The sequence below is a fragment of the Drosophila teissieri genome, chromosome 3R, assembly GCF_016746235.2.
Source record: "Drosophila teissieri strain GT53w chromosome 3R, Prin_Dtei_1.1, whole genome shotgun sequence".
Classification (NCBI taxonomy): domain Eukaryota; kingdom Metazoa; phylum Arthropoda; class Insecta; order Diptera; family Drosophilidae; genus Drosophila; species Drosophila teissieri.
In genome coordinates, this window is record NC_053032.1 from 15,821,571 (window position 1) to 15,832,705 (window position 11,135).

Here is an 11,135-nt window from a genome sequence, read left to right on the forward strand (position 1 = left end):
TCATATCGGGATCGATTTCCATTTTTATTTGCCGGTAAGCTGAAATATCAACTTTTTGTCGTTCAGTCAAGTGAAGAAGAGCAACAAAAACAACGACCACTATCAAGGTCAATGTCTGGTGGGAGTGGTGGTGAAAACAGGGGGAGGCAGCGATTTCAGCATTTTCCTGGTTTTTTATTCTTTGTTGCTGTTTTTCTGCTGCATGTAAAAGTGCAATAACAACAACAGCAGCCGGCATGAAAATTCAATGTTACTTTTCATATCACTATCACACAAGACGAACTCTCTTTCGAAGTTCAAACTTCGAAAATGAACTCGCTCTCTCGCGCGCTCTCTCTCTCCCTCTCTCTTATTTGTTTGTTGAAGTTGCTGGTGCCTTAGCAACATGTTGCTGGCTGGTGCACACTCTTTTTTTGTTGCAATGCGATTTGTGTTTACGCATTTTTTTCGCACCTCCACTTACTGTTTACGTTTATCGTTATACTTTCACCTTCTGCGCCACTTTGGCCCCAGCCCCAGCCCCGCCCACTCATACGCCTCCCACCCACAGCATTCCTTCTGTGTTTTGTTTATAAACATTCTTAACTGTTTGTTTTCAATGCAATTCCATTGTGCCAGTTGCTGAAAGCAGATGAAAAAATTAGGTGGAGAGTGGAAAATGTTGGGCCTATCTTCTGAATGGACTACACTTCAAGGAATTTCCTTTAAAATATTTTAAGGTCAAATATAATAAATTCCAATGTCAAAAGCTACTGCAGTTTGAATATAAACAAATAAATCAGCATCTATAATTCATCAAAGGTAACAACATTAAAAATGTATTATTTCTTTCTTTCAATATAATGAAGAACAATTAATTAAAACAACTTTTTGTTTCTGTGCAAGCACAAGTTGTTTACAGAAAGGAGGGAAATTCTTTATAAATAGTTATTTGTCGACAGCAGCAGCGACAAATGCTCTTGGCCGCAACTTAGTCAAAGTCGCTAACGGCAATATCCATGCTGCCCCCCTCGGAAAATCCCACCCCCTGGAAAGTCCACCCTCCCAGACTCATTAGGCGCGTCAAGTGATATGTTTGCCTTTGCCCGTTTCCCGGGGAGCAAACCGAAACACATTAGCGGCTCATTCCCTGCAACTTGGGGTTTAAAAGCAGAAAAGGCCACGCAAATTAAAGGCGCATTAAGTGATTGACCAGCGAAGGGGGGAGGACTGCGGGGAAGGCTGGGAAATGGCGACCACACGCACATTCGGAAAACTCGAAGAACTTTTGGAGCAAAACCGCAAAAAAGATGCAAACTCAAAAGTATCTTAAGGCTGCCAGCACTCTTGAGAAATTGCCAAACCAAAGATACAAAAGCAGAGCGACTTAAAAGTATATCATATATGTACATATACATGTACATACAAAATGCATAAAAAATAACTTTTGCTCCAGCCAAAATAAACATTTTGCAAAAGATCCCAAATGCTTATGAGCTTAGATTTATCTTTCGGATGAAAATGCGAGTGCTGAAAAGTAGCTCGTGGGCACAATAGTTTTCAAAGTATTTGCTGGCACACAGCACTTATAAAACATGTATAAAAGTACTTGGAATCAAGAATTTTGTATTTCATCTTTACAATGGAAAAATGATTTATAAGATAAATGTAGCTTTATGCCTGTGCAATATAATTCATCTGCAGTTTTATTAAATGAAAATATTCACACAGAACTCTTTAACGTTGCCCTGCACATTTTAGATAACGAATCTCACGTGGTCTGCCAATTAGCCAGCCTGTTTGCCAGTTGCCAAAAACTCAAAATACAAAATGCTCTTTTATGTACATATGTATATCAGCTCCTCTCACGTGAACACACGACAAGACAGCTGACGGCGAGGCTTGTTTGCAGATACAATAATTAATAATTCCGGGATAATCTGCATGTTTGTCAAAGTGATACGGTCCACAAACGGCAGGAGGAGAAAAATGTGTTCAACAAAAACCCAACACAAAGACACCCACACACGCACGTGAATATTAGAATATTAGAATCTGAGTGCGGAAAATGTAAGCCAGCCAAAAATGTTTCGGAACGCTCAAAACCATCTGCATAAATACGTTTAGATTGGGTTTGAGCCCGATTCCCTGCCCCTGAAAAGAGGTCCTGTTAATGATTCCCTGCGATTGGGCTGGGCATCCTGCAAACCATCCACTTCCCCTTTCAATTGAAATTTTGCTTACTTTACAGCTGTTCGTGTGCCCTCCACATTTGACATTTATTGCTGCAACTTCATTAGGTCCAAGAAAAATATTATTTTTTCCACAAAACAATAATATGGAACAATAATATAGTTGTGCGAGAATACAACAGTTTACAGACATTAATTGCAATAAATTCCTTGGGTCTAAAAAAACACGAATATCTTTTGTAAACTGGAAAGTAAAGTATCTAAACTTCAATGAAATGATTTACCATTGAAGAGTGCAAACTTAAGATAAAATGGCTGCATTTTTATCGAAAGAAAACAGGCAGTGCTCATATCTTATCGTTATCACTCACAAACTTTCTGACCTTCGTAGGGAGTTCTGCCAATCTATGTAGTTCAAGGTTCTACGCATTCCCTTTGTGGCATGCAGCAAGCAGGGAAATGAAACTCTGAAATAATCTCTCGAATGATCTCGCACAATTCCCGTGTGAGATAACACAAACGCACCCAGCCCGCCCCAATGTGCCAATTTCAAGTGCAATTATAATTTTTGTTTGTCATGCAAAAACATCAACAGGCAAAAACAATCGACAATGGGAAACGGCAGGCGGGCTCCAGCGACAAAATGGGGAAAAATACGCAAACAAAACGAGGCACGAATTGTGGGTGCTGGCGAGGCAAGGACGAGGGGGTGGTGGGGGTGTTGGGTAGGCGTAGGCAAAGGGAGGAGGGCTGTACGCCCACAATCAAACTGGGTCACATGGCCAGCCAGTGCAATTTGCATATGCATGAGTGGCAGGAAGATACAAAGAGCGGTAAGATATATGTATCTACATATGTATATATGCGGTGCGGTCAGGATCGGGATCGGGAAACGGAAGTTTGAAAGGGAAAGGGGTGGGGAAAGGGTAAGAGGTAGGGAAAGGGGTAAAGGGGTGGAGCTGGGGACAGGTTGCCGACTGGAGGTGTGCAAGTGTGTCCTGCACGTCCTTCGGCACATGACTTTACAGTTTTTCGACCTCTTCTAATAAATTTCCGCCCAAGTGGAATATGCAAAGTCACCAGAAGCGGAAAACACACGCAGCATAGGTGCACTGAACAAATAGTTGTGCTACAAACGTAAATCGAGGAAATCATAAACACGTTACAGCAATTTCCGGCCATTCACAGCACAGAACTAACTTAACTATAAGTTCGAAAAATGTTCTGCTCTTGTGGCTTATTGTTATGTTTATTCTGTTTTCGATTTTTTCTCTGCACTTTACAAAGATAGCAACATAGCTATATAGTTGTTAGTCCCCCATATATTGCAGATATATATGGCTCGTAAATCAGCGCCCAACTGTGTCACCTTTTGTGGGCGCGTCGAGGGGACTTTCGCAACTAATCCCAAAATCTCTCCAACTGTGTCCAGTTTTCAGCATATTTGCCAATGGTTTTTCTTTGCCATGCCTTCATCCTGCCATCCTGGCATCCCTGCATCCTGGGGCCCTCTACACTCGCATGCATATCCTTGATACGCTTTTGTTGCATTATTCTAATGTCCATGTGGGGCATTGGGCTTCCTTATTGTTTTGTCCGATCTGCGACCTTAATGCGAGTGGCTGCGTTCGGCTGTGGGGAGTGATTTGCATACTCAGCTGGTCCATTTTTAGCCAGCTCTCAACGACGCCCACTATGGCCATTTCCCCGCCATTGGTAGGCGTTCGCCTGTTTTGGCCCACATTCCATACTGCAGTTGGCCGTAATTAAAGGTGTTAATGCCGCTGATAATTACACTCGCCACTCGCCACTCGCCACTCAGCCCCAAAACCCCCTTTTGTGGCGACTCTGCTATCGTGGCGGCCATAAATTGTTCGGGGTCAGGCACACACAGAGGTGTGTTTTATGTCCTGTAAGTAGTTGCTATTTATGGCGAACTTGGCTGCAAAGAAATCCAGAGAACAGCAGTTTATGGGCGGTGTGCAACTGCTAAAAGCCTGATCTATTGGGGATTCCAGTTTAAGGTGTTGAATTAGGAGCTTTAATTTAAGTACTTTTGTACATATCGAGGTGCAACGTTACAATTCCACAAAACTTATTAGTAAGTTATATTTTCCAAATAAATATAAGTTGTTTATCAGATGAAGCTATTGTCATGTAAGCTAGATATAATAAAGTTGATCCCTAATTAACATTCAGTTGGCTGCAAATTATTCAACACAAACAATAAACCTCTACCCGCCAGATAATGCCACACCAACTGGCCACTTGCCCACAAAACTACTTGCAGTTCATTGCCCCCGGTTCCAGTGACCCCGCCCCCTGGTCCACCCGCCCGCAAAGACCGCCTGTGGCTGAGACATATGAAATTACAGCAAATCGAACAGAGTTGCCACCCAACTGAGTGAAGCAGGCGCAGGAGAAACCCATTACAAGCAGCCATGTAAACTAATTTAAAAGGTCGCCTCAAAATCACCACCGAAAGAAGCAACAAAAGACGTTGGCCAGCGAAAAGGAAAAGGGGGTTCCATTTGAATGGCGGGGGGAGGGACGGAAACGGTTTTCCTGCCGAGGGTTGACTTGGCTAATGAAGAAAAAGCAGCTGTCGGCTGTGCATTACAAGGCAGAAGGATATTTGCGAAAACAACCAAAATTCAATCACTCCCCCAGCGAAGGAAAGCCACCCCCAAAATGGAAAGCCGGCAAATGCAGGTCAAAGGCGTTAATGCACATTTGTCCAGGCCGGAAAATCTGGTGTGGGCTGGACAGACAACACACAGTAACAAGTGTCAAAGCCCCACCCTGTGAAAGAAAAACACTGGGGGATGGCAACGATTTATGAAAATGTCCAACACAAAAAGGGGAAAAATCAATGAAGAAAAATGTGCTGAGCTGAAGAGTGAAAAAAGTGCCAACAAAATCAATTGAAAGCGAATTATAGTTGTTGCAGTTAGATAAGCTTTTCCAGCTCCCCCCCTGCCACACTCACTGACCCGAGTCCCCTTTTTTCCGATCGACGTGAGTTATGAACCTCCGACTTTTCCAGCTCCTTTTCCGTCAGCTTCCTTTCCATCTTTCCAAGTGAAGGGAAAGCCCCCAGGCGGCAGGACAATTTAGCTCGATGACTATTTGGGGGTGCGGATGGTCAAATGGGCGAGTTTAAGTGAGAGTTGTGGGGTCAATTTGCAATCCGAGCAACTTTGCCGTGGAATGGAGAAAAAAGAAAGCGGAAAAGAAGCCTGCGAAAGGAGGGAGTGAAAATCAAGAAAGAAATCAAGCTGAAATCCGATGATGAGCTGCATTTCATAATTATGCCGGGCAATTAAACTATTAAGCCTCAATGGGGCAACCAGTTAAGTTGGGGGAGTAACTGGGCAGTGGATGTGGGCGTGATGGGGCCACCATCTCCACCTTGACTTGGCCTGGCCAGCAAGGAAGTGTTAAGAACTTACAGGGCGGAGCAGGCGTGTAATTGAAGTGCACTCGTTGAGGAAGAGAGCGGGAAATGCGAGGAATTATGACCCAGAAGCCGGTGGAAGGATGTCAGTTGAGGGAGGAGTTGTCGATGGCCAGGAAAGATATATGCGGCGACATCAGCGAAGTTTGCCCATCAACTGGATGGATAGTTGCCACTTATAATGGGTCATATGGCCCAACAGCAACCAAGCCCGCCTAACTAATTGAAGGCATAGTGTACATCATTTCATTGAAAACATAAAATATTGCCTTGATTTAAAACTTATTTTAACTTCTTAACTGCTTTATACTCTCCTGAAACCTTCATGTTAGAAGGTTAGCATTTCCATGCGATGAGTGCTCCACAAGGAGCTGTGCGCCTGAATAATTTTATTTCATTCGCAACCACATTAAGCCGCACTTAAACTTGCTGGCCCACCACATATTATCCTCATTTAACTCCGTTCCCATTTCAGTCAGTCGACTACAGTACAGTAAAGTTCCACACCCGGTCTGCTTGTTTTGCCTGACAAAAGCTTTGATTTCACCCACTCCCTGTGACCGCTGACCTTTGGGCTGAAGTGCAACCAACATAAACTCCCCGGCAAACACCTCCCCTCATCAGGGGACTGCGACATGACCATTTGCAAGACACTTTGGCAACATTTTACAAGGACCCGGGATGGGGCGAAAAAAGGAAAACTTTCATTTATGTGCGATGCATGGCCATAAAAGTTTGTGCCTCCAATCCAGAGAAGCGAGTTCGAAAGTGCGAGTGTTTGTTGTCTCACAAGAGTGAGGGGGCGGTAAGGGCGGTAAGGACGGGATGGGCGTGGCAGGGTCCAAGGCAAACATATTTGGCAAATGCGGAAACGGAAATATTCGCACCAGTGCGAGACAACAGCCAGCAGAAGTGGAAAACACTTTTCGGGCCCAACATCTGACAACTGGCAGGGGGTTCGCCCTTCTCTGGATTTTCCTCCCACAATTTTCACCCAGAGTTTGCCTGTCTATCTGCCATTCCATCCTTGGAATCCTCCCTCCCTTTTTGCCCCATCCTTTCTTTTCATATTTTCTAAATGCATTTTTGTTGTTCAATTTCAAACTGCGTCTGCAATTTTATTTCGCCATTTCTACCCTTACACCCAACCCCCTCCTTCAAATGTAATTTTCCGTATTTTTCCCAGTTTTTTCCCCCTTTTGGCAATGTGATAAGAAAAGTTTCTTTAGTCTTTTTTGTGCTGCAAACGGATTGCGGTGAAATTGTTAGATATCGCAATCTAATTAGGATATAATGATGGTATCCTTTGCAGGCTGACTAAACGGTGGGTTTGCTTCAAGTTCTTTAAGCAGCGGGAAAATTCGAGTTTATTACTTTTTGATTTAATAATAATGCCCCGTTGACTTTACAACTATTTTATATTTTCTTTGTATTTCAGTTGCATATTTAAAGCTTTAGAAACTTTCTGACAGACACTTAAACATGTGAAATGTTCAAGCATATACTACCCATGAGAAATTTAAGCAACGGATGCCAAGATTTAACAAAGAAAACTTCACAAACTCAAAGAGAAGAAAGGCAATCGAGGAAAATATTCGCGAAGCCATTTCATAAAAATTTGAGCAGCGTCAAATTAAAATAAGGAAACTTGGCAAACAGCTGGACTGTCTCTCAAATGCAAGTGAGAAGGCCACCCGCAGCGGTATCCGCCCCCTTTTGGTTGCCATCAAAGTTTGGTTTTTTGCTGGCGGGGCCAAAAAACTGAATAATTTAATTAGAAATTGCCACTTCTGTCGCATTGGACAACAAAAGCACGGCAAATTGGCTAAAAGAGGCAAAAATCCAGGGGGTTCCTGGCCGAACTGCGGAAAAAAAGAGTTGAGTTCAGTCGCGTTGAGTTGAGTTGTTGGCTGGTTGGCTGTTGGTGTTGGTGTTGGTGTTGGTGTTGGTGTTGCTGCTTTTTGAGTGACGCATGCAGAAATTGGCAACGCTCACTTAACAGCTGCCGTGGCGGGGGGTTGGGGCGAGGAAAGGGGAGGAGAGGGGCGGAAAACTGACAGCTGGAAAAGCGGAAAAGCGGGCGCGCGGGGGCAACGGGCTGTTTGCAAGTGCCAAGGCAAACACTCTTCAAGTAGCGTAGTTTAATTAAATTTCGAACATTTTTCCAACGGCACTTTACATTGTACCGGCAAATGCTGTGTGCACCGCCAAAAAAAAGGGGTGCTAGGTGGGCCAAGGCGGGGGGCTGGCACTGCGAAATAAAGTTGCAAAGTGTCAAATTGAGACAGTCTCGCACAAAGTGTGTCCCCCCTTGAGAAAACGAGGGGGTGGGGGTGGCGAGAAATATGAAAGTGAAAGTCTCTTCGGGGAAATGGAATCGCATTTGCGCGCTGCGTTAATTGCTTTAAATAAAATGGAATTGGAGTCCGTAATTGATATTGCTTTCATGAGCATACTTATTTGAAGCCTGTTTACTTCGTGCTCGTAATTTACTTAGAGCAACCTACGTTGAGTTGCGGAGTGGAGTTTCATGTGCATCTTATGGATAAGGGACAAAGACTTTCAGCCCTATTATACATACAATAATATACAGCTTTGTACATAATCCTGGAATTCCTGTGAAATATCCAGCGATAACACCCAGGATTTCCCATTCATCCAATCACTTTCACCCCACTTTGCTCGCCTAAATGCCAGACGAAATAATCCATGAATTAGACGCGATTGATTTGCCACCTGAGCCCGTCGTCGACTAATTGTCCTCGGCTCGAGTCTGATTATCGATTATCACCTGAATTTGGTCGGGACAGACGAAGAAGGTAGCAGCTACACTTTCGCTTCTCATTAGGCAACCTTATCGGTGCCTTACACATGCCCCTGCTCCTCCAGCTTCTCCCGCTCCGCCAGCTTCTTCAGCTCCTCCAGCTTCTCCGGCTCCTTTCGCTCCATCCGTAATCCTTTGTGGGCCCTAAAGTAGCCCATTAAACGGCAGTTTCATCCCAGCCGATCGGCTTTGTCGGCTGGCTCAAAGGTCAATAAACAATCGCCGGCTAACTTGCATTGATTCTGTTACCCATTTCCACAAGTCAGTCAAACAATTAAGGCCACAATTCAGAGTTAGCCGAGAAATTATGGTGTCACCACAGCGGAGGTGACAGGCGACTTGGTCTCGACTGCTTGGGCCGCTGACAAATGATGGTCCGCTCCAAAGAGGCGAGGCAAAAGTGCTGACTTGGGCGTACGGACTTGGGTCGACACATAAGCAGGTAATCCTTTAACCTGCCGCTCAGACAACTCAATTCTGGGGTCAAAGACGGCACACCGACGGGGCAGACGGCATCGATCGATTGAGACATTCAGACATTGTCATCATCGTTCTACTATCTCAACTGGAGCGGCGTTTATCTGAGGCCAGAAGGCTGGGCGAACAGGTAGGGAGCAAACGCAGGACGAGCCAAAACCTCAAAGGACACTTTCACAGGCCAGTGCACAAAGGGACAGGAGACGCCGAAAACTTCATTGTGCAATTGGCACAATTAAACATAAAACCAAGTCACATCGCAGGCGGCGGCTCCTCTGAGGTTGGAGTTTTTCGCCAGAAATCAGCAGAGCACCCGATCCAACATCAAAGGCCAAATTGTTTGATTGTTTGTCACAAAATGTTTATGCTTGACTGCGAAACAAACAAACAATTGTTACCTCAAAACTATTTTCAGGGCGGCAGCCTTAGAAGAAGACGCTTCGTTTCGTTTCCCTGGGAAATCTTGCGCTGGGGAATCTCTTTGAGCAGATTTTGGTTAGCCTGCGTTAATCGGGTGGGCAAAAACCGCGGAAAAGCTCCTAAGCCACAACCTTAACCTCGGCCGTGTGAAATGCAAAACCTGCTCCATCTGCTCCATCTTCAAATAATTAAAATTGATGTCCGCGCTGGCAAAAATGTTTGGCCTGCGAAAAGCGGAAAATTCCGCTTGCAAGGCCACACCACCGTTCACTACAGAAGCATAATTTGATTAAAGCATCCTGGCGCGGAAAAGGGGTCAAAGGTAACCAACAGCGTTGACGAGAGGTTGCAAGGTGAGCTAGAGAGTTGTGCACTGGGAAAAGAACTTCAGTATTGTATTATTCAACTGGATGAGGAATGCATTTTGGGGTAAACCATTCATAAAACCATTCATTCTAGATTGCTTTTGACTTTGCATTGGCTCCCTTGAATTGGCGTCTGTTCCAACTGCAGCCCCTTTTTGGCAAGTGTATCACAGCTACTCCTCGTGCTGTTCATGAGTATGTCGGAATATTTGGAATATTTTGACGCAGTCGAGGCGCAAAATACCCAAAGCATGCTTCAGTCGACTCTCGGTCAGGTCGCTTTTTATGGCTGGTAATTACACCCCTTTGGGGCAGGCGAGGCACCGATGGCAGCGGCAGCGGCATTAGCCAAGAGCATTTGGCTCCCAACGGGCCGGGGATTCCCTGGGATTTAGTTTGATATTCGAAAATGTTTAAATATAACTTTATGGCGCAGGATTTATGAAATTAGGAGCCCGAGTGCAGCAATAGCAGCTGTGGGTGGGTCGCTTTGCGTTTCGACCTTGTTACCGCAACGAATTAATGGGCGAGAATGATTCGTGACCACTTTTCTGAGAGTTTTTGAGGCTGCCTAGCAGCGGGATATTTTCGGGGATTCGGAAACATTTCAAATGTCCTTGACCGCGAGCGGGTACCTGGCAAATGTTCACACTCAATTATCGACGGTCGACCGACGTCATTAGCAGCAAATTAGCATCGCTGACCCACTCACCAGGATGTTGGCCAAAAATTTGGAAAAAACGACCCATGTGCAGCCAGAACTCAAACGGAGTTTGGCAACTCAATCCGGCGTGGCTAAACTATCCCAGAAACGAACTAACGCCAATTGAGCTGTAAACTTGTCGATGCCGAGATAATGGTAGCGTGGAGAATTTACACGGCAATCTGCAGCACGCAACGGAGCCTCACACTGAACCTCAAACTGAACCCCAACCACAACGTGGCCCTCATTGCATCGCATGGCATGTTACGCATTAAGAACTAAAAAATAATATATGTTATAATAACTTTAGGAACTAACGAACTAAGCTGTATGATCTGAAAAGTGTCTTCCATGCACTGGCAACGCCCGATGCAATGTACTGATATTACTCTCTCTGTGCGGAAAGTGACTTTAAAATTTCTGTTTGTCACAATCCGCACTCTGGGTCTACAATCCGATCTAATCACCCAAGATCTCCGATAGAACGGAAAGCAAGAGATCTTCCTCCCCGCTTCCTCTGCGATCACAATGCACGCTTTAATGACTAATTATAGACGGACTTTATGGAATAGCTGATGCTAGATGCTGTGTATCCGAGGCATGTCACGCTATGATGAGTTGTCATAAAATCCTCAGTGTCAGAGTCGCAGTCAGCAGCCGAGATGAGAGTGAAGATGGAGTCGAAGGGAATGGAAGGGAAAGGAAAGGAAACTAGCAG

General features: G+C 44.8%; 1 protein-coding gene across 1 annotated transcript in view; it reads right to left on the bottom strand.

The window, feature by feature from the left end:
- The window catches only part of LOC122620106 (lateral signaling target protein 2 homolog), a 34,156-nt gene extending 23,649 nt beyond the window's left edge, over positions 1–10,507 (bottom strand). The window contains exon 1 of the mRNA XM_043797413.1: positions 10,427–10,507. The gene's annotated coding sequence lies outside the window, so the exon portion shown is untranslated. The remainder of the gene's footprint in view (positions 1–10,426) is intronic.
- Between the last annotated feature and the right edge of the window lie 628 nt (positions 10,508–11,135).